We start from the raw sequence: 25,094 nt of genomic DNA, 5'->3' as shown, positions 1-25,094 counted from the left end.
CAATACTTACCCACATGTCTTAATGACAAGAAGTTGGACTTGGAACATCTAGCTGAGGAACAGAGACATCAGCTGCTGAGATGTATACCTGATCAGCTCTTTATGGATACTCCTGGACGGACAGAACTGGTGAGCCATTCCATTGTCCTTAAAGACTCCAAACCTATCCGTCAGCAGATGTACCGTGTTCCAGAGAAACTTCTGCCTGAAATGAAAGCGGAGTTACAAATGATGCAACAATTTGGTATTATTGAGCCATCTTCAAGCGAATGGAGCAGTCCTATAGTGTTGGTGCCAAAGAAAGATGGTACTCTACGGTTCTGCTTGGATTTCAGAAAGTTGAACAGCATTAGTAAGTTTGACCCCTACCCAATGCCACGAGTGGATGAACTAGTGGAGAGACTAGGAAAGGCGAAGTACCTGAGCACATTAGATCTTTGCAAAGGATACTGGCAGGTACCCTTGAAACCAGAATGTAAGGAGTTCACTGCCTTCAGAACACCCTTTGGCCACTTCCATTTCTGCGTTCTGCCATTTGGCCTTCATGGGGCCCCCGCTACGTTCCAAAGAATGATGGATCAACTTCTACATGGTACAGAGGATTATGCTGCAGCTTATCTGGATGACATCATAATCTTCAGCCATAGCTGGGAGGAGCATCAAAAGCATCTCAAAGACGTTTTGACACGTATCAAGACTGCAGGTTTAACCATCCGCCCTGATAAATGTGCCCTTGCCAAATCAGAAACCCAATACCTTGGATTTGTGCTGGGTCACGGTGTGATCCGGCCTCAGGTGGGGAAGGTGGAGGCTGTTAAAGGAGCAAAGCAGCCTGTGACAAAGAAACAGGTTAGATCTTTTCTTGGACTTGTTGGTTGGTACAGGAAGTTTATTCCAAACTTTTCAGCCAGGGCAATTGCCTTGACTAACTTAACTAAAAAGAACCAGCCTAACAAGGTAATATGGACTGAGGAATGTGAAAAAGCCTTTAAAGACTTGAAAGATGCACTGTGCCAAGAGCCAGTACTCCTGAGTCCTGATTATGACAAACTATTTACAGTGCAGACTGATGCCTCACAACAGGGCATTGGTGCTGTGCTCCTTCAAGAGGAACAAGGTCAACTCAAGCCAGTTGTTTACATCAGTAGAAAACTCCTGCCCCGAGAGGTCAATTATTCTACGGTTGAAAAGGAGTGCCTTGCTGTTAAGTGGGCCTTGGACTCTTTGAGGTACTATTTGCTTGGACGAAAATTTCGTTTAGAGACTGACCACAGAGCATTGGCCTGGTTAGGCCGTATGAGAGACTCTAATGCTCGCATAACAAGGTGGTATCTGGCCATGCAGCCATTTGATTTTGAAGTCTTGTACCGATCAGGTTCACAGAATTGCACTGCAGACTTTCTCTCAAGGACACCGCAGGCGGTGTCTGGAGAGGGAGGGGGAAATGTCACGGAGACCTGTGACAAATGACTTTTATTATGAAAGGACTTTTATTTTGATTTGGACTCGCTACATCAACTCGCATACCTTTTACATTCATCTCTGCCTTGCGCAAATATACATCAGTTAACACAGAAATGTTTGTAGTTCCACCTGTGTGTGTGTGTTGTTATGAGGCTGATTTGTCCATATCTCTGACTTGTTTATTTGGTTAAATGTCTAAAAGTTAAATGTTTTGTTAATTTGATTGTGCAATAACAGACAACAAACGTACAACAAGTGTTCATGTTAAACGTTTATTTTTGTTAAATGCATCCATTTACATATTCAAACAGATATACTTACGTATTGGTTCATCACCCCATTCCAAACAGTCAAACTGAATTGCATTCTTTTTTGCCATTTTGTATATCCCGTTCCCGCCACTAGACGGCGCAGTTCAACTGATTAGTTGAACTGGGAGTTTTGGCCACAGTTGACCATGAAAATTGAGGGAATTTATACATGTAATATTGTTTTACATTATTTGTCCCTAGTTTAATGTTTATGTAATTTGTTTATTATGGAAGTTTAATTTGTTTTTGCATTTGCAATGTATTTGTTTGAGTTTGTTAATTTTCTATGTTACCTTTTCTTTTATTTTTGGTTTAGTCCTATTAAGTGGCTTAGCCTATTTAAAGGCTTCATGCTGCATTGTTCAGGGCTCGTTGAGTGAGTCAGTATACCTGAAACAGTGTACAGTGGATTGGACTAATTTATTGGTGTAGCCTTTCACTTGTAAATATTTTACACAGTTTGTTGTAAATACATTTTTGGATTATTTTTTCTACTGTAAATAAGGACTTGTAAATATCACCAGCACTTTATTGGAAACTGCCTCTACATTGCACAATGTAAATAAACACCTTACCGTCACCCAGTTACCAGCCTCCATCCCTTTGGTACATCCAGGTCAGTGTTGCTAAACTGTTTAGGCAGCTTTGGACCCTCACTCAGTTTTAGTGCATTGACCAAGCTAACAACAACCAATGAAATCAGACACGCTAAACATTGTTTACCACAAAGTTCTTTTATTTTAATTGAACAGGTGTAATTTTCCTGTGCTCCGTGTTTGTGTGTGCGTGCGCGAGCAAGCTCCCGTGCGCGTGCCTGATCTCCCGTACGCGTCAGTCAAACGCGCTTCAGCTCCGTGTGTGTGCGTGTCTCTGGCTGTCTGCTGGACTCCCATGTCAAATATTTCCGTTGTCTTCTAACCTAAAACAACGAAATGAACACATTTAAAAGATAAGTAGTTATTATTTATTGGGGTGGTTTCCCAGACAAGGATTAGCTTAAACCAGGACTATGCCTCAGTTTAATTATGAAATATAACTAGTTTTAACAAACATGCCTTACTAAAAACATTACTTGTGTGCATTATGATGTTAAACAAAGGGCACTGATGTATTTAAGATTTCCCTGTCTGGGAAACCGCCCCGATATGTTTAAAATGTCTTGCAAAATATCTGTAGCAAACATTTAAAAGATAAGGGAGACAGAATTCTGTGCTAAAACTAGAAAGCATGCACAACTCACTTTTACCTAGTATTTCATGCTTATGGCATTATTGTTGCGGTTACAGTTCACTCAAAGTAAAGGTGGGTAAATGTGGACATACAGTACTGTGCAAAAGTCCCTCTAAAACAATCCTGCTACACCAGCCTGACCAGCGGAAACCATACTGGGAGAATTCATATTCATATTGATTTGCATTTACACATAAAATGGGTAACAAACATTACTGTGCAAAAGTCTAAGGCCACCATCATTAGCTTTGTTGTTTTAGCAAAGTTTTAATGTCCATCCATATTTATTTTTCACTCTTTTTTTAAGATACAAACAGAAAATACAGGAAAAATTTACACACAATTAAAAACAAAACAATTTTCAGAAGTAAATGTCTTTTTCAGGCATCAGTCAGTATTTAGTGTGACCTCTCTTGGCACGAAACACATCTTCAGGACTTCATTCTCCTCAAAAAAGCCTTAAGTCATTTGATGATTAGAATTAGAATTTCATTTTATTTAGGTTTAAGAGATCCTGCAGTTGCCTGCTATTGCTCAAGTTTAAGGGGAGTTTACCCTAAATACTTGACACCTCAGCTTATACTTTATACTGTTTTTAATACCACATACACATTTCCTGTATTTGCTGGTTGTATTCTAATAAAGACACTGAGAAATAATTATATATGATCACTACACAATTGCAAAAACAACTAATCTAATGGTAGCATGCTTCTACCCTGACCAGCTACAAAATGAACATACACATCTCAGAGAGAGCATAGGTCACACAGAGTATAAAAATAGTTTACTATGACATAAAATAATGTAAGTTGTCTTATACATTGATCTTTGATATTATTGTAGGTTTTTGTGTTAAAGGCATCTAGAAGTATACTATGTAGAGTATATGATACTATATGTATCCAAAGCATCAAACATTATTTTTGTTTTAAAAATAGACTATTAATTGCTATTAATGTTTATGTGCTATTAACATTTACAATGTACATTCTTATTTACAACATTACAATTTACATACAATATATATACAAAAATAATTTTGAAATGTTTGGGATTCACACAGACTCACTATAATTCATTGTTAGTTGCAAGTGTGAAACTGAGCTGCTGAAATTCGCCCTGTGTAGCTGAAGCATCCTCCTATTTCCCATCTCCCAAACTGCCTCCCCTTTGAAGAAACAGATAACGAATCTACAAACAAAAACAATCCGTAATAAACATGGGTAAAACGTCAGCAGTGACTAGTAATGTTGCATGTGTTATGGCACATACCATCTTTTGAAAGTCAGCTTGGTTTGCTCATTGTCTGCGGCATTTTTCCAACCACTGCTGTGGTGTTGTCCTGTATTTGGTCTACTTTCAGAATGATTCTCCACTCCAGGATTTCTTCCAAGAATGAGTTTTGAAACATTAATAACATTACTAACTACACCAGTAAAATAAATGAACAATAAGTCTGTGTGGAAGAAAATGCCTATCAATATCAATAATTTAAGATAAAAAATAACAAAATACTGTACCTTGATTCATTATTGGAAGAAATTGACTGATGTGCTGCATTTGTGATAAAAACAATTAATTAGATTTAAAAATTAATGATGTAAGTATTGTAGTAACTGTTGTAAAATGTTGAATGCTCTATCATTTGTAAGTCACTCAAGGCATATGCTAAATTAATAAATATAAATCAAGTAATCATCATTATACTACAAATACTGTACATGGCATTAAAATGTACTCACAATAAGGTGCCTCAGGCAACATCAAAACATCTTTTTGCTTTTTCTTACTGGTTGCTCCTCATCTATAAAAGAATGATAATATGAAAGTAAATCATAGTGTCCTTATAGTTTCACCTGGCTTCTCAGCTGAAAAACTACTAATTACTGTTAATAATGATTCATTTTCTTCACTTTCAAACTGGAAATCTTATCCTCAGGTCTAGAAACAACAAGACAAAAAAGTAGTATTTGATATTATTAAGAAACTTACACAATGATTCCCACTGTTTAAAATCATGTAACAATGAATGCAGTGACAATGATATCACCTTCAATAATGATTTCACTTTCAGATAATTTACTGTCCCATTTAAAGAAAATAATAGACGACATGCATTTGTTTTGATCATTACAACTCTTGGTCAATATACATTACTGTGCAAAAGTCTTGGGACACTATCACCAGCTTTGTTGTTTTAGCAAAGTTTTAATGTCCATCCATATTTATTTTTCACTCTTTTTATTAAGATACCAACTGTAAATACAGGAAAAATGTACACAAAATTAAAAACAAATCCATTTTCAGAACTGAATGTCTTCTTCAGACATCAGTCAGTATTTAGTGTGACCTCTCTTGGCACTAAACACATCTTGAGCTTTTTTGAGGAGACTGAAGTCCTGAAGTCATTCGATTAGAATTAGAAATTAGGATTTAATTTCATTTAGGTTTAAGAGATCCTGCAGTTGCCTGCTATTGCTCAAGTGGAAGGAGAGTTTACCCTAAACACTTGACACCTCAGCTTATACGTTTACCGGTATATGGTTTTTAATACTACATACACATTTCCTGTATTTTCTGGTTGTATTCTAATAAAGAGACTGAGAAATAATTATATATGATCACTATACAATTGCAAAAATAACAAATCTAATGGTAGCATGGTGGCCTAAGACATTTGCACAGTACCTCACATAAACATTGTATATTTGGATTGCCAGTATTTGTTAAGGTTAAAAAGAAGTTTGGTATTACTTTGCATACTTTACCTGTGTGAGAAAATGGGCTACTCTGACTGCTTGTATTGTCCACAGCTGTTTGTCCAGAATGGCACATTATTTATTTTGGTCTCAATACCCTTCAGATGGAAACAAGCATGTTTGATTATTTTTTATATGTAGCTGACCTTCATGTTTATCATTTGTATTTTATAAAACATTAACCAAATCTTACCACATTCTTTCACTCTAACCACAAGGATGGTGCTACCTCAGCCTTATTTTGTTCTGTAAAATGGAGCAAAACAGCACAGGAAACCTGTAAGTAAAGTCCATATAAATCTGTAAGTTCAGCTTGCAGTACACAAAGGCAATGTACACAGTTAGCCATCTCAAACCTTAGGCTGAAATTGTTTTCCAGTGTTTTTCCCTTTTTCCTGGAAACATGTACGTTGTTTAATCTTAGTTTTTCTCAAACCAGTATCAATATTACAGAATAAGATAAGCTGATCTGCTGAACTTACCTTTTTGGAGGACATGTTTAGATGTTTAAAGGCTGAGAAAACAAAATAAAGAAAGTTAATATATATACACACACATCAAAATATATTAAATGTTAAAATGTTACCCAGATGTACCCCCAACCCTCCCAGAGCTTTTATGTATTATTATAAGAGATTTGATTCAATTTAAGATTTTTATTTAATAGGCTTTATGCCCAGCTGCACTACTTCCTGAACTTCAGCCAGCCCATTGTTTCCTGTCTGCCATTATTGGACAAACTGATAAATCCAGGTCTGTCTGATTATTGTTGTTGTGACTACTGAGGTCAGGCACACCTGGATTAATCAGTTTGACCAATAATGGCAGACAGGAAACAAGGAGCTGGCTGAAGTTCAGGAAGTAGTGCAGCTGGGTATAAAGCCTATTGCTACCATTAAAAAGGTTTAACCATATACCACCAAATAAAGGTTTAAAAATAAAGTCTAAACAATATATTTATAGGCTACATACATTCAGGCTGGTCCATTATGCTACACATTTTAAAAATAATTGAACCACATCTACAAACTTATTTTGGTGATTTAGCCCACAAGTTACTTAAACTGGCATGCCCATTGTTTTTACAATTAATTAAATGGCTTTTTTTACTGCGTTTGCCACAGTATTCAATCCTACACGTTATTTTACTACAGTACAGTAGGCGGCGGTATACTGTACTGTGCAGTTCGTGTCCGCATCGTCATACGCGCCAGTATTGCTGGAAGACTGCAGGAACAGAACCCCCTGGAAAGGTAAGGTAGGAGTTTTAATTTAAACCTTAAAATGTGGGTTATCATCACGACCATAGATATGTATATAAAGGCTAGATGGCTCGTCCGCGCTGATGGCCAATTGAGTGAAACGTCCGCATTTTGGCGGCCATCTTAGGACAGAGCGCTCGCTCACTCGTAGCATTGAGTTTTAATGATGCAGGTACTTTTAAATGACCATAACTTGCTTAATTTTTTACCGATTTTCAAACGGATTGGTTTGTTATAAACGTCAAAGATGTACCTATGACACTGAATACGTATACTAAAAATAAATAAAAAATTCATGAAACATGTTAAAGCATCCAGAATTATAGCCACGTTAATAACGTTTGTAAAAAACCAAACCGTTTGTAAATCCGTCAAGAATTCAGCAAGTTACGAGCATTTTAGTTGGCGTATGTCACTCACCTTCCGTCCACAGCAGCAGGGAGCAGCACTATGGCAGCACTGACCTAAGATGGCCGCCAAGTGACGACACAGCTGACTCCGCCTTGAGCCATCTAGCCTTTATATACATATCTATGATCACGACAGTTACTTTTTGCTTTGCCATTATTGAAGAATCAATTCGGCAGAATCTCGCGCACGCTCAACTTGTAGGCCGTTTCTCAAACGGAAGGCTACATCCTCCGGAGGTCGAATATGCAGGCTGCATACGTCATCAAGCCTGGTTTATTTCAGTTAAATAAACATTACATTCGCAAGTCATAAGCATATTACAACAATTTACGATTAACTGAGAATAATAATTAACTTTATAATTGTTAATATTCTTAAATATGACAGTCTTGATGACGTAAAAGGTATACAGCCTAAGTTACAAATGCTACTTCCAGTGGTTAGCCTTCGGATTGAGGCGCAGTTACTTATATTAATACTACTTTAAAACCATATACATTTACTCTAACACTTAAACAAAGTAACGTAAGCGAGTAACTTAAATATGGCTACAAACCTTGAATGAGTTATCAAACTGCGCTCTTGAACCAATATAAATACTGTATATGGTAACGATGATAACGAAATCTTACTCTGTAACGAAAACTTGACGAAATTACTTACTTATCTAACAATTAACTACAAAATAAACGGGATGTGTATAAAAAATGACGAAATTTAAAGGAGCTTTTGCTTATTCCCTTCACCGAGACCGTTGTGTCAGTTGAAGTTTGACGTGTGATGCCTCGTGCCAGATAATTCAAAATGTTCTCGCACGCAGTCAGGAGGCTCATTTGACCGGATGACGTCAGAGTACCGCGAGAAGGATTCAAGAAATCAAATTTCGCCTCGCTCTCGCGATACTTTGACGTCATCTGGCTGTCATCTTTCCTTTTACAACACAAGTTGTTTCTATCTATTAGACACAACAATGGAATTAATAATATCAGTGATTTTTTTGTTTGTCTTAATCTTAATTGCTGTGTGTTGTACAACTTGACAATTCATAAAAGTATAACAAGTATTTGTTTGTTTTTTGTAGATGAGTTCCTTATTAAAGAAAGGCTTGATGCTGTTTACTCCACACTCTTAGGCTGACTTTGTATTATTTGTCTGTGAAGACAGTTCACAGTTTCTGAATCCCATCAAGAATGAAGACCTGGAGGCCACCATATTGAGATGTGAGTCAAAATATATACTTTTATAACCATATATGACATTTCAATGTAGTGACATTTAAGTTTTCCTGGCTAAAATAATTGAATTTGGTAATATTTGTTAATAAGATTATTAATGAGTTATATTTGTATAATTAACTTGTATAGCAAGTTATATAGTTATATTTGTTGGAACAAATAAGGATATTGTTAATAACAAGCTAAGATCTTGAGTTTTTTGGCTATGGTTTTAAAGGATGTTTAAGAAGGGGAAAGAAAGAATAGGTAGTTTAATTTCATTTACATGCATAGTTCAGGGGGAAATTGTTCATAGGAAGCATTCAAACACAACCTAACATCTGATGCTTTTTACTGTCTCATGCTTTTCTGTGTTCCAGGGTCCGATGTCATGATATGGCGCTTTTCCAATGTAGGGTACAACTTGGCTCGGCACGATGCAGCTCAGCTCGCTTTCGTTGCTTTTCCAGTACAGTTTAGTGTCGCTTCAGAGTGGGTGAGATTATAGGCAGGGGTGCACATAACTGGTGCGTATGCTCAAATAGAAACAATTCTAGTGTACCAACGTTGCTGGAATTTTGTTACATAGTTAGCTAATTTACTTTGACATAAGAGATTTCTCCGTGCATCAGTGGTAAGATAATTAATGTGTGTTGTTAGCAGTGATCCGCATCTCAATGCTTCAGACAGCTTGCTAGTACAAGTATACATTTATATGAGTTAGGCTAGTAGTTATTTATAAAGATTAGATAAGTAAAAAACAATAACCAGGGTTATTTTATGTACATCATTGTCTACCATGTTTAAACAAAAGCGATATGGCGAAGAGAGTAGTCAGGAGAAAAGTGATGATGTCAGCATGTAGGATGTCTGTGCTATGAATAGTGTGAGTACCAAGTAACATCTCCAGGTACTTCTTTGAGAACCAGGACAAAAAAAGTTATGTGCACCCCTGATTATAGCCTTATTGTTAAAGTTGCGTCCTCTCTACTGCCGTAACATCATCGTAAATGTGATACAAACACACACACACACACAACATGGAGCAACAGAGCATATTAATGGAATGCAGCCACAAAATCAAAATTGACAGCCACAAGTAGATTTTCCACTACCTCTCTCACATGACAGGTTCTATACAAACACCCGTGTCATCAGTACCTGTACTCCGCTGACAGAACATTTACGCCTATACTTTTGGTGCGTTTTGAATGCGGATCCATGCGCAAAGTTACAAAACTGCCATCCAGACATGGGCGCGGTGGTGTGCTCTGCATTTTTGTAACTTTGCACATGGCTTCGCATCCGAAACCCATTACCCCTTCCCCAAAAGTGAGCTGTGCTGAACTGGGTCATACTATGCAATGGAAAAGCGCCAAAAGTGTCCTACTTCCTGGCTTGAATGATTTAGGTAAGCAAATTTATCTGATACACCAAAACCTAAAACGTTTTAATTCTTTCTTGCAGTGTTAACACGGCATTTTGATCTTGATATTTATTCACATTTAATGAGATATGGAGATTTTTATCTTTTACAGATGAAGACATACATTTAAGTGAGCTGTTTTTATGTCCATACACTGCGGGCCAGCATACATGAAAGTCACCATCATGTTTCTACAGTAGCCCTAAATGGACAAACTGTTCTACAGAGCGTGTTCATCCATACGTTGTCTCAGGGGCTCAATATAGCAAACATACATGTAGACCGCTGATAGGCAGTATCCACGCATGTAACCACAGAAGCAGCTTGGTCAGTTTAACTCACAAATGAAGAAACAGCAGATTGTTGCATATGTTTTGAGAAGACCAGCAGCAGTGGCGGCCGGTGACTTCTTTTTTTGAGGGCGCTCGATGCAAAGTTCATCACAACATGTATGTAGCTTGTCATGTGTGTGGTTCCTTTTTTCAAAATATGTGTTCTGCGCTATGAGAGATCCTGTAAGTGCCTGCTGCAGATGCGTCTAAAGGGTTTATGATAAAAGAGATGCTCGCTTTTGCCAGATACTCGCATAATCCCATGTGTAATCAGAGTTTAGTGTTAAGGGAGTGTCTTGTGTGTATTTTGTGAACGTGAGCGTCTCTTTTATCATAAACGGTTTTGACGCATGTGCAGCAGGCACTTATTTTGACAAAATATGTGATGCACATAGGATCTCTCGACACGCAGGACACATATTTTGGAAAAGGGGACCACACACATGATACTCCGAACACTTATTTTGAATTAGCGCCCCTCGAATGAGGAGTCACGAGCGCCACTGACCAGCAGTGATCGAAGTAAATAAACAGCGACTCGTTGCAGCAGTTTGAGTTAAGTCATTCCTCAACTTGGCCTATTTTTGTTCTCACCGTCGCAAATGGAAATGGCTATGACGCAGTTTTTTACCTGATGGGAGGGGTTCTAGTGAACCAATAACAGCGCTTGTGGTCCACGTAGAACTGACACGCTGTTAAAAATCAGGCTACGCTCAGGCTATGGATAACCTACGGTGTAGACCTTACGCACAACTATAACATGGGCTTCAGAGTGACAATGACATTTTTGTCCTGTGGCAGCTACCATAGAATCACATTGCGCTTCGAAATTTAGGTTGATTGCTATTCGCAATTTCACTGCTAGATGCCACAACAAAATATAATACACCTGTAACAGATATAACTTTGAAATATGGTTTACCAAATGCTGAAATTAACATGAACTAAGATTAATAAATATTGTAGAAGTATTGTTTATTGTTAGTTCATGGTGGCAAATGCTAACAAATACAAGCTTATTGTAAAGTGTTATCTTTGCAATTTAATACTAAACTTAAAAATGTGTAATTTCAGAGGGGTTGAAGGTTAAAATGTTTTGAGCTCATTTGTTGACAGTAAACAATATAATAATATTGGGCTTGTTTTTGAAGCTGCGGTTGCTTTTTTGTCTCACGAGAGCTGGCAACACTAAAGACATTTTAGTAAGAAACCGTATAGAAAAAAGAAAAATAATAGAAAAAAAGGAAAATTATGAAATTACAAAGTACACCTTATTTTGCAGTCTAATCAACACTTTCTGACAGTTTAAATGATGGGTGTAGAATTTGAGATATAGTTCAAGTTTATATGAGGATGTATGTCTTACCTGTATCTTTTTTCAATTGTTCTTTTCCAGAATTTTCAGCGTTGGACTTGTGTTCCGCGTGTTTGGCCTCTTTAACACTTGCTGTTTGAAAGTCATTGCTTGCAACAGATTGAGTGAATGTCATTCTGCATTTCTGTTTGCATTGCTTTGCTTGCATTTGAATCCTTTGCAATAATAAAAGTTTTACATTTGAGCTGTAGTTGTAGATTCAAGTTTGTTTTTCCTTGATATAATGTATTTGTATAGATTTTTGCTGTGTGACAATTATATATCATGCAGTGCTTCATATATGAGAAAGACAACGCTTGAACCACACAACACCGTATCATATTAATCAGAATAAACAAGTACTTGCACTTCATTTATATTTAATTGGGTGATGTGTAACTTCACAATGGTGGATTCTTTAACTATTACATGAATATGTGCATTGTGATTTCGATTTATTGACAATAGTAATGTCTTAGGAATAGTATGGAAAATCATTAACTAAAAAAGACATGGTGCCAGATCTTTTTATTCACGTTAAATGTAAAATTATTGTAAAATTGTAAGTTGCTTTAATGGGATCTATGTAATAAAATCAGTAAAGGGTTGATATAAAGGCCATGTTTTAGCATACTAGTTTAAAAATTAAGAAAAAAATAATAATAATTATAAAATAATATTAGATACTATAAACTACGATTTTCATTAGTAAAGTAATAGCAAAAACAGCATTTTTACTTTGATGTCTGCATGAAAGGGTAACCCTGCCTTATGGTTAAATGTGTAGTATGGGTTTATATTAAAACTGAGTGGTTTCACGTCCCCGGAAGGTCCGCCTGTGAACGTCGTCTAGCGGACCATATGCTAACGTCCTCGGAAGGTCCGCCAGCGAACGTTATTTAGCGGACCATATGCGGACGTCCCCGGAAGGTCCGCCAGCGAACGTTATTTAGCGGACCATATGCGGACGTCCCCGGAAGGTCCGCCAGCGAACGTTATTTAGCGGATCATATGCGGACGTCCCCGGAAGGTCCGCCAGCGAACGTTACAATGCGGACCTTATGCGGACCTAAGAGGACGTTCGCAACGTCTGGAGGACGTCCCCTGTTTGCTGGGTTTAAAACACATGTTATAGCAAAGAAAACGTACATAAAATGATACATAAACAACATAGGGCAGTTGTAGCCTAGTGGTTAGAGTGTCGGGCTTGTAACCCGAGCGTTGCCGGTTCGAGGCTCACGACCGGTGGGTTGCGACTGTGGTGCCCTTGAGCAAGGCACCTTAACCCTAATTGCTCCCCGGGCGCTGCAGGGATAGCTGCCCACTGCTCTGGGTGTTTGTGTGTTCACGACTTGCAGTGCATGTGTTCACTATTCACTGGATGGGTTAAATGCAGAGGTCACATTCCAAGTATGGGTTACCATACATTGGCAAATACTCACTTCACTTTCAACATCAAACATAATCATTTAATGAACAGATTTATTAATATAGTTTTTCCCCCTTATCAGAAGCATAATTTTCTGTTAACAATGAAATACTACAGTGTAAGGTCCAGAACTCTCATAGCAGTTTATTATTCTGAAGGATTTTGATAGTTTGCACATAAACATTAACCGCTGAATGATGTAAATGCACAGACATCAAGAATCAGAGTATGAATCTCAACAATGGTGACAAAGAAAATGGTAAATAAAGGTCATTATTTATTCATGGCGCAGTGCATTCTGGGAGTTCTGGATGAGATTTGTAATTTGTTAATACCCAGCATGCATTGCAGCATGAAGCTTTTCATTTTATTGTCACCATCATTGTGATTCATACTCTGATTCTTGATATTTGTGTGTCTACATTGTAGAGCAGTTAATTTTGAGTGTCAGTGTTTCAAAATTCTTCAGAAAGACAAACTGCTAAGAGAGAGCTGGATTTCATACTGTAGTATCACATTGTCAGAGAAAGATCCTTCTGATAAGTGTGCAAACAATAAATTAATACATACGTTTTTATATGATGACATTTAGACTTTATTTACTGAACTGACCACCACCAAAGTATCGCACTCTGCTATAACAAACATGTCTTAAAGGGGTCATAGCATGAAAATCAGACTTTTTCCATGTTTAAGTGCTATAATTGGGTCCCCAGTGCTTCTATCAACCTAGAAAATGTGATAAAGATCAACCCAGTAACTTTGTTTGGGTAAGCCATTTACCCCAAGCATGTGAAAAATTAGGTCGTTTAGATTTCGCCTGTTTTGTGAGGTAGGTAGCAAGGTGAATTATAATAATACCGCCCCCTTCATCTGTGCTATCCAACCAAAGCACTGCGATTTAGTTCAGAGAGTAAGAGGGAGGAAAGAAGGACTTGACAGCACAATTGAGTTTCAATTACAACAAATCACCATCATTGTGATCAGTGTTTGCGTTTCATCTGCTCATTTGCATTTTAAATGTCACACCCAAAAACGGCTCACTTTTGCTCAGACCTACAAATTTGCAATTTTAACATGCTGTAATTAATTATCTGTGGTGTAGTTAAATCCTCACCTTCACACTCTTGGGACACCAAAGATTTATCTTACATCTTAAAAAAATCTCATAATATGACCCCTTTAAACACACAAAGTTATAGCAATCAAACGATTGAACAATGTAAGAGTCAGGAGTCAAGTTTAACTAAATCAAACACTGATCACAATAGTGGTGACTTGAAATGAAACAAAATCTTAACCTAAAGTAAGAAAATTACTCTACCAATAAGATGTAAAAATGCAATTTTAGGTTTCAGACAGAGATGGTGAGAGAGAGGATAACAGCGCTTTTAATTCTGCTTCATTGTTACTTTTTAACACTCTGTAAGATTGGGACAATATATACATCCAGCAGTGTTCATTAAACTCTGGGGATTTCTCTATGTGAGGGCTTCCTGGGGGCTAAGTGAGGGCTAAGGGGCTAACGTTTCGCCAGTGAGCAAACCTGTGCGGGGCCCTTAGGCTATGCCCATACAGGCCCATCGTAAGCTAACTTGCAGGGTACCAGCATCATCGCTATAATGTAAAAGATTAGCTTTACCCTCATGCTAGCTTGCAGTCTCAAATAAACCTGATGTCATCTGTGCTTTGCTGTAAGTTCCCAAACTCCCTTTTTGCGATGAAAAACATCCACAGGTGGAGAATTAGGAACACCATAACAGTTTTTTTCAGACTTGCAATTTGTAGCGGCACATTTGCGATGCGCACGTCCACATATATGCTTAAATGCAATTTAAATGAGGCTCAGCGGAGTGCGTCGACTGAGGCCACGTGTTTGAACAGAAACTTTCATGTGAGACAGAGGAAGTGATAAACGCGATGTGCACATTTATTTGTGGTGGTCAATTTTAATTTTGTGGCGTATTGAGAAATTAATGAATGTATGGGAATGTACAATTATGCTCTCACATGATGTCACAGCAGTACGCAGTGCAAATATTACGACACGCCTATAATCCCTCCCACTTCGAAGTGTTACTAAACTCGATGTAAAAGCTAACCAAGCCAAAGTGAGGTGAGCTGACCCAAACCAAACCGTGGGGTACTATGCAATGGAAAAGTGCCATTACAAAACAGGTTTGCTTGAGACAGAGCACGCACAGGGGTATAAAGCTAATCTCTAATTTAGCAATGATGCTGGTAGTGACGATTCTCTCAGACCAATCAGTGATCTGCAATGTCACGTTTTAGTATCAGCTGAGCTCGCTTGAACGTCCACTAAGTGTTGGTACTTAAAAATGTATTGGGTACAGTACTATGTAGTGTATCCAGTGGAAAAAACCCAAAAGTGAGCTGTATCGACCCGATCTGTGGGGTACTATGCAATGGAAAATTGCCATAAGAAAAGCTCACTATTGACCTAATGGCGGTCAATCGTATTTTTTTTTTACTTTTTTTTAGCAGGTTTGTATCAGTAACCTCAGAATATGTGAATGATGAAATAAGTGAATCAATAATGAGTGAATCCTTACCTTCAATTTGTCCAGAGTGGATGTTTGAAATCAACACTGTAAAGAACAAAGAGAAAAGTTTATTACAGTTTCAACTGTATAACCAGAAAAGCTGATAAGCCATCTGTATGGAAAATACATGAATACAAATATTATCATTGCGGGGCAGAATGCTTAACAACTAAACACACATTTTCTATTTTTAAGCTACAATCAGTCAAATTCATGACAACTTTTAAAAACTGTACACAAAAGACCTGAACAAGTGTTTTGAATTAGTATTGGTGTTGATTTGTATGTTTTAAAGGGGCCATAATTTTAAAATTAAACTGCATTTGATCTTTTGACATACTGTATAAGAGGTCACTGTTCTATAGGTTTCAGTCATCTTTAATTTAAACCAAGCTGACAAAACACTCCTGGGGCGGCTCCCAGACAGGGTTTAGTTTAAGCTAGGACTAACGCTAGTTATATTAGGACATTAAAGTAGTTTACGATACCTTACATAAAACATTTCTAAAACCAATGGCACTTCGGAGGCAGCATTCCAAGGGAATCCAATAATAGGTTTACTTCCTGTCTTTAGAGATACATTCATTGTCCTGTCCCGCAATTCTATGCGAGGGTGTGCACGAAGAATGTGACTGGTTGAGGTTGGTCAAGTTAGAAAAAATAAAATGCTGGCCAAAGAAGGTGTAACTCAATCAGTCTCAGATTCTCAGGTGCAATCTCAGCAGATAAACTTTACTTTCATGGCACCTGATAGCCCTGCCCATCTTCTGTTATTGTAAGCAAAGCCACGACAGTTGAATGCATGAAGTGTCGAATGTTGCACACTTCAAATTTTCGATTGAATGAATGCATTATCTGGTACTTAAAGTACACTTTCTCGAACCAGTGATCAATGGCTGCATCCATATATATATATATATATATATATATATATATATATATATATATATATATATATATATATATATATATATATATATATATATATATATATATACATATATATATATATATATATATATATAGTAATATATATTGTATGATGTAACAGCAAGAGGTGAGATCTTGCTCTAAATTCACCCAGTTTACAGCGTATCAGGTGCTTTCCCACTTTCAGCAACACGAGTTTGATTCCCGGCTCATGGTCATTAGCCAATCCCATACCCCTCTCTCCTTCCTGTACTTTCTTTTCCTCTCCTTAATCACTTTCAAATAAAAGGCTAAAATAGGTATGTACACAATCCCAAACAAAAATTACTGAATGCTTACCTACTGCAATTTAATACAAATTTTATTTTTATTAATACAGATTTTACTATTGCAAATATTGCAAAAAAATGCATTTCTTTAAATAAAACATGCTCGGTGCAACCAGACAGTGTTTACAATAAACTAATGATAACAATCTTAAACTTCATTTATATTGAGTAGTATTGGGATGCCTGATATATTTTTGTGTGAAATGTAAGGTTTACAACAGGAGATAATTAAAAAAAAAGAGTGCAAGAAAAGAGAAACAGCTCTATAAACTCTTTCCTTCCTTCTTAGTTGATGTTTTACAGCTCATTGTGCTAAATCTGCTTTTTACAGATATTCCACACATTTAAATGGTCACTCACTGTTTTCTGGGGAGCAACTGGGCTTAAGGTGCCTTGCTCAAGGGCACCACAGTCGTAACCTGCCAGCGACCATCGGGTTTCAAGCCCGACTTTCTAAACACTGGGCTTGACTGCCCCAAAATAACGGCAGCACTTGGAGATGCTGGGGATTGAACCCAGGACCTCACATGTAAAACATGGGCTCTACAACTAAGATACATTCCTAGCATACTGTGACGGATGTCAGCGCCATTGCTCCCGGTACTTTCCATTCCCCCGCATACTGAACTGCATTTCCCATCATGCACTGTGACCCGCTGATTTCACACCAGCTGCAGCTCATTTACACAGCCTATTTAACCTGGGACTCAGCCTCTCTATCTTCGCGAAGTCTTGTTTGCCCCTAGCAGCATTTCTGAGCGTTTCCCTGTGTTTACCCGTGTTTGCTTTCTGGTGTGATTTTGGACTGTTTCTTGGATTATTGATGACTGCCGCCTGCCCTGATCTCGGACTGTATACTGGATTAACGACTGCTTTCTGCCTGCCCCGATCTTGGACTGAATTACATTTGTGATTGATATCTGCCTGCCCCGATCTTGGATTGTTTACACGTTTACGCTTACTTGGATTTGCCCTCTGTTTACTGTCTGTCTATTCTGTGATTACATCAATAAAGAGTTGCAAATGGAACCTAACCTGTCTGCTTCGTCACAGAAGACTTCACCACAGCAGGATCCAGCAACCTTGGCACAACTTACAGGCGAGATGTCGTCACAAGCGAACATCTTAGTGGCTCATCAACAACAATTAGTCCGGCTGACATCTCTTACGGAGGAACTGCACGCTCTGTTCAGAGTTTAGCTGCAGCAGCTAACACCGCCGCTACTCCAGCCCCCACTCCTCCAACGCCACGACCTGTAACCACGCCCCAGGCCTCAGCGACACCCCGTTTGGCTTTTCCGGAAAAGTTCGATGGCACGCCGGACAAGTGTAAGGGTTTCCTGATGCAATGTGAGCTTTTCATCGCCCAACAACCCAACATATACAACACGGCGGTCGGTAAGATCTCTCTGATTTGTTCCTTGCTTACCGGAAGAGCTTTAGAGTGGGCTACGGCATTGTGGGCAGCAGGCAATTTTAACCATTGTACATTTGTTGAGTTTAAGAGCACCATGCGAGCTGTGTTTAAACAACCATCGAGAGGTCGAGATTCCGGAGAACAACTGTTAAATCTTCGCCAGGGCCGCCGTACAGCCGCTGAATATGCACTCACTTTCCGTACGCTCGCAGCGCAAACCAACTGGGTGGAGGACACTTTGAAAACTCAGTTTCACCAAGGATTAAGTCTCCTGTCTCCTGTGTTTATGAAAAGCATCATACAATTTAAAACCCATTTTTGACCCCAACCCGGCAACATACAACTCGGTTGCGCTGTTGATATCTGTGCAAGTAGACACGGAAAGTTGAATCAAGCATCACTAATAAAAATGGTATTAGAAACTCAGGTGGTGTTACAGCGAAAAATTTATATATATACAGTAAAACGCTGCAAATTTAACAACAGCTAGATGGAGGAATTAAATTTCTTCTTTCATCAGCAATTCCAACACTTTTTTTGCACAGTATGTCGCACTGTTTTTTATATCAGACACAGTGGGATAAAAATTATAATCAAATGACAATAAATAAAAACGGCACAATCGCACTGTGGCGGCACAGAGCATAAACATTAAAAAAATAACTTTACCTCGCATTGGCAACTTCTCCACTAATCTCATAGCAACTGTTTGGAGGACAAAATGCAGACCTGCCAACCTGTACGCATTTTGCGTAGCAGGTTCTCATTTTGACCTCAAAGTACGGTGGTACGATTTGTCACTCTAAACTACGCAAAAACCTGATGACGCCCTTTGCCGCGCGAAGTACTCAAAAGAAGCAACAGAAAAAAGAAAAATATGTCCAACCATAGCACTGGGCTCATCCACCACATAGAAAGTGGGGATGATTGAAAAGTCCTATGGCCAATCAGTAACAAGAGTCTGCTATCGATGGAATCACAAAATCCAGCGTGATCTCCTTCCTCCACCCGCAGTTTCTGACCATCTTTTTCAACGGAGAGTCAAGACGTCTGACCCGCTAAGGTAAACTGGTCAGGGTGGATGTGCAAATAATGAAATAATGCATTAGCTTAATCCTTTGAAGTCGACGGTCGCGCGGGCTCCGTTTCATAACGTGCACGTGACCGCAAGATGCGCTAACATTACTTCTGATTTGTAAATGAGCATCATTTATAATTGAGCGCTTACGAAAAAGTACAATGATTTTACCATGGGGAGAGCATCCAGTTTTAGTCAAATAAAAACGGAAAGTTTACTCTCAGTGAAGGGAATCCACCTGACATCCGAGTGAAGCGGATTAAATGCGTTCTGAAATAACGCGCTCTTGATAATTGTCAATAAAATAAAACGTCATATACAAACCACATCAAATAAAGTTTCATAAATGGATAATGTCTCGAGCGCCCACGTGATATGTGCCTATGCCGTACTGTACTGCACTGTAAACAAAGCTACAATAAATTACAGACAGACATACAGTTAACAGCACTACTGTCACAGTTATGGTTGAATTTAAAGCAGCGTGCATTTGTTAAATGATATGTTAAAAACCCATGTTCTGTCCTTTCGGCCAATGCTACTGTACTCAAAAAAAATTTCCAAGGTTGGCAGGTCTGCAAAATGCCTCCGCCGTGTGCAGATTGGAAGTGTACAAAAAATTAACTTTAACAAGTAAGAATGAACAGTTGTTTTAGGTTGTGTTCATTGTAACATTATTTTAATAGAGAGTTGGCAACTGGAAGCAGACTATGAATAGGTAGAGATATCGCTATTTAGCTATGAATGTTGATACTTAATGAGGATTCACAATGTTTACATGTTTTTTATATGTATTTAAAATTTTAACATGTATTAGAGTTATTTTAAATTGTCCGTCATGCTAGTTTGTTGGTTAACTTTTTGATGTATTAAAGGTTTGCTAAAGTGAAACATATGAGGAGGCATTGGGAGATTGCTGAGACTAGAGGGTTTTCCTCAAACAATCCTAACAGTATGTTGTTAAACGTTGTTTTACATATATACTATAGTATATGTTTAGTGTTATTAAAACGAATGCAGAATGTCACTCTTTGACCCCCCAACCCACCCTTACGAAAATTAACCATGGTTTTACTACAGTTAAAACAAAAACAACATGGTTAGTTTAGTAAAACCAGTTTTGCTGATAGTAATCAGTACACCAAAAAAAAACATGGTTACTACACTTTTAACACAATAAAACCATGGTTAATTTTCGTAAGGGCAGAGCACAGTTTGAGCACAACAAACAGTTCCTGCTACAAAAGGCGAGCACAGAGAAATATTTTATTCTTACTTCAAAAGTTAAAAAAAAGTTAAAGGTAATCCTAAGTTATAAAGTAAATAAATGCAGTGACAATTACATTGTGTGGTTTTATTGACAACAGTGATGGGAGTCAAGCACTTTACTCATCCTCATGTTGTTCTAAACCTGTATAACTTTAATAACTGTATAACTATAACAGGTCTTTGGATATTTTTCTGCTATGTAAGGGGTCCCAAAACGTTTAAGAACACCTGGTTAATAAAAACTTTCAATAAAGGTTTTACAAGCAAGTTGACATGTTTACAGTTTCCACAAACATCTTTGCTACAATAAAATGATCCTCATCTCAGATACAGAATCATCTTCAATGCTGTTGTTACTCTTGAATGTTACACATAATCTCATGCTCCTGCTGTTTGGGTTGTCTCTGACAAAAGTCTCTGTTCAACTGTTCTGAGAACGGCACACTGACATCAAACCAACAGTCTAAACTTCACATCACAGATACAGGATTGTACATACACACTAACTGTTACTGTATATCTACTTATGGCCAAGGCTGTGATAGCTGTGCAAAACAAAACTGAACAAACACACTGATGTCCAGTTTTGGGGGTAACGCATTACAAGGATAGTGCATTAAGTAATAATATTACTTTTCTGAAGTAATAAGTAAAGTAATGCATTACTTTATAAATGTACACATTAATATTTGAGTAAAAAAATAATAATGTACCAAATTAAACTGAACATATCAGGGGCTGGACACACCAAAACTTTTAAACGCGGCTGAAAACGCCTTGAGGACGCCGAATGCCAGCTGTTTTTCAGCTGAGTGCCAGCTTTCTTCAGCTGAGCGCTTTGGTAGCTGTGATACTTCAGCTGCGAGCTGGTTGGTTGCTGTGGTAATTTCCCGCCCCTCCTCCACTGTGATTGGGCGGCCGTGTGAGAACTGACATTGACGAGCGGAGCTTTTCTCCCAAAGTTGAATCTCTTTCAACTCTCGACGCTCAGCGCCGAGCACGGAAAAACCGCAGAGTGCCGGTTTTCAGCGCGGAAAAAACGCTTAGGTTACTCACGTAACCCCGGTTCCCTGAAATAACGGGAACGAAGCATTGCGTCAGTTAGCTGACGCTATGGGGGGAAACTCCTGTTTACTCCGTGACTGAAGCCTATTGGTTAACGTCTGTACAAAGTACAGACCAATGACGTTTGAACCCGCGCGCGGGAGGAAAGCGTCCTTATATAAGCGCGGTTCAATCGTCAGGAGCTCATTATTATTCGACTGAAGCGCGCAGCCGAATAACACTCGCTGCGTAGACGTTTGTAGCACGGCAAGAGACGCAATGCTTCGTTCCCGTTATTTCAGGGAACCGGGGTTACGTGAGTAACCTAAGCGTTCCCTTTCAATACGGTTCACTTCGCATTGCGTCAGTTAGCTGACGCTATGGGGGAACGTAATCCCATCACGCCGTGCATACACAACGTACTGAAGTGCCTTACCGGAGAGACACTGCGTGTGGCCCTATACCCGGCATATTCACAGCTTTAAAAGCAAATGTGTAAGCACCATATAAATTGTTGACGCGCACACGGTGGGGTTTTAAACGCACCGGGGGCACATAACATAGCACAAGACGGCGAGGTACCGAGCGCGCCGCGGCTGTGCGAGATAAGTAAAGTCAGAGTCACGTTGGTGAGCTCGCTGAGCGCACCGTGGTGTACACATAAAACGCATGAGCGTGCATGATTGAGCCGAGAGAACCTGCGCTCGTAGGGCAGGGACGTCTAAGCTGTACAATCTGACAACGTAGACGGCGAAGACCAGCCGGCCGTGTAGCAGATATCAAATATAGATATAGATACCCCTGTAGACCAAGTTCATGAAGAAGCCAAACTCGCACAGAGTGGGCTCTATATAGGACATAGCTCATAGAGGGGCGTGAGCCAGTGCGATGGTTTCAACGATCCATCTAAATAACCACTGTTAGCAACAGACATACGTGTAGTGAGTGATCTGCGAAGCTCACGAACGGCCGATCTGACTATAATATGCGGCAGAACGGTTCGTAGCGTGGGATTATACAGATACCACAATAGTGTGAACCCAGGTGCACCCTCGAGCGCATCGGGATGCATATAGGTAGTATTATAGTGCACAGATCGGTGAGCTTTCCAAGCGCGCCGTAAATGTGTATTGACTATAAATTGCACGGGCACAGGTGAACACTTGAATACATCGTGAATGCATGTAGATGAATCAGAGTGTTATAATGCACAGGCCGGCAAGATTCTCGAGCGCGCCGTCATGTGTTCTGATAATAAATTGTGCGCACACGGGTGAACTCTTCAGTGCACCGTGAATGCGTATAGATAAATCAGTGCACAGAACGCGCCGTGAATGTGTACAGATATGATTGATGAACGTAACGGTGGGCACCCAACGCACCGTGAACGTACACAGATGAACAACAATGTATGTGCCACAAAGCATAACACAGCCGTGTATACAGGTGAGGTTTCCCAAGCGCATCTTATTGTATACCAAAATGTTATAGCGTGTACATGTGAGCTTCTCTAAGCGCACGGTGGACGCATATAATTAAAAACCATATCGTGCATACAGGTGAGCTAATGGGCGCACCTTTAATGCAACAAACCTCAGTAGTGCGCGAAGCAGGGATGTCGAAGCTGTAAACTGACAACGTGGACGGCGGGGACCAGCCGGCCGTGTCACAATTGTCAAATGAGAAACCTCTAAGACCATGCCCATGCTCTAAGACAAGTGAGCATAATTGTCACGGGAGGTGATAACGTCAACGATCCATAAATAGCCTGTATTGACAGGTGCTCTAGTGAGTGATCTGTGACGCAGATGAACAGCTGATCGTCTGATGTACGTCAGACGTATGTGTCATACAGGACCTTGGACAGTTCCAGAGCGCTGTGCCTCGGGCACCGTCCGCATCTGAGAAATGACAGGCTTATGAATAAAGTGAATGGCCAGCCGTAAAAGCATGGTTTGCTGTTACCGCCGCCGTCCGCATCTGAGAGATGACAGGCTTGTGAATTAAATGAATGGTCGGTCGTAAAAGCGTGGTTCGCTGTTATCACGGCCACATAGATATAGGTAGGGGAGAGAGCCGCCGTGCCTCTGTAGTGAGGAGAAAAGTGTTCCACCCACGATTCGCGGGGGGTTTTGACTTTCAAATGTCACTAGACAGAATGGATCAGACTTTGCATAAGGACGCCTCGTGAAAGGGGTCCTAGCAGCTTGTGTCAATGTGTCATAAGGCACGTAATGTAGGTCGTGTCCCACGGATGCCATCTCCATCTCTGCACGCCCATCGTAATGGGTTAATATTTGAATCTTGGTAGTTTAAGCATGAGAAAAACGTCATAAACCGCTTGGCTGTAAGCCTTTGAGTGGCCGTCCGGAGAGGGCGCGATTCAAAGCTTGGAGCCATGCAAAAGTCTGAGGCTGTCCTTCCTCTAGGAAGAGAGAATAACAGCCGTAAGACCGTGCTCGTTTGCGCCATCAGCATCATAGCGGAGAAACTGAGGTGGGCTGCGAGCGAATTTGGCAGAAAGGTGTTAGAGACACCGTACAGTCGTGGGGTGTCAATACACAGTATATGGCCAAACCGGGGTTTTTTCGGCTAGCGTCGATAGAATTATGGACAGCGGGCCGTGTGTGCGTATTACTGATTGCTTGTCAGTAAGGCGATAAAGTGTTTAGAGACACCGTACAACCGTGGGTGTCAATACACAGTATAGTAAGCACGGAAATTACTCTTTTTAGAGGAATTAAATACCGTTTCGCCACTATAGTGAGGTCGCATAGCCGACAGTATCACACAGTATGTTTGGATAAACAGCACACAGAAAACATTTCAGGGCAGTCCAGCCGAGGCGCGACTTAACCCCTTTTCTCCCAGACAGTTTCGTTCTCTGTTGATGCAGCTGTGCTGCGGAGACCAGAGCTCAGCCGTACAGGTGCACAAGCCTCAGTAGTGACGGTGACCGAACGGCTCACGGAGCAGGGTAGTATGTCTAGGTGGTTTAATGTCAGACTGGACCCATCGCAGAGAGGAAGTCTGCCGTGAGGCCCGCGGTTTTGCCGTTTATTAAAAGGGCAGAAAAACCGGGTATATATATAAGAATGTACCAATATTCAGCGCACTGATATAGGATGGGACTGAATAAAGGTAGGTATTCGGGCCTCAGTATATTATAAACAAATTCGTTCTGCCTCTGATTCCGTCTAAACCAGAGAGAAATTACCAGGCAGACGAAGAATGAGCTATCTGAAGTGAGATCGGCTCAGGCCAGTAA

At 39.5% G+C, this 25,094-nt stretch overlaps 1 protein-coding gene and 2 long non-coding RNA genes across 15 annotated transcripts in view; 1 reads left to right on the top strand and 2 right to left on the bottom strand.

The window, feature by feature from the left end:
- The window catches only part of LOC135769179 (leukocyte immunoglobulin-like receptor subfamily A member 3), a 199,657-nt gene that overhangs the window by 110,708 nt on the left and 63,855 nt on the right, over positions 1–25,094 (bottom strand). The window lies entirely within an intron of this gene.
- On the bottom strand, positions 2,555–11,793 carry LOC135734067 (uncharacterized). 13 transcript variants are annotated; one of them, XR_010527109.2, is made up of 11 exons: positions 7,997–8,260; positions 6,905–7,012; positions 6,250–6,281; positions 6,124–6,162; positions 5,961–6,044; positions 5,777–5,865; positions 4,751–4,812; positions 4,529–4,562; positions 4,281–4,394; positions 4,078–4,199; positions 2,555–2,694 (listed from the first exon to the last, which is right to left on the bottom strand). It is a non-coding gene; the product is annotated as an uncharacterized lncRNA (long non-coding RNA). The 13 variants fall into 13 exon arrangements; XR_010527110.2 differs by having other exon boundaries at positions 6,947–7,012; XR_010527105.2 differs by having other exon boundaries at positions 5,961–6,162; positions 6,947–7,012.
- LOC135734070 (uncharacterized) lies at positions 6,953–11,943 on the top strand. The gene is made up of 4 exons (XR_010527120.2): positions 6,953–7,020; positions 8,522–8,660; positions 9,035–10,065; positions 11,809–11,943. It is a non-coding gene; the product is annotated as an uncharacterized lncRNA (long non-coding RNA).

Source organism: Paramisgurnus dabryanus, chromosome 3 (assembly GCF_030506205.2).
Source record: "Paramisgurnus dabryanus chromosome 3, PD_genome_1.1, whole genome shotgun sequence".
In the NCBI taxonomy this organism is placed as follows: Eukaryota; Metazoa; Chordata; class Actinopteri; order Cypriniformes; family Cobitidae; genus Paramisgurnus; species Paramisgurnus dabryanus.
This window is presented reverse-complemented; position numbering and strand designations above follow the sequence as displayed.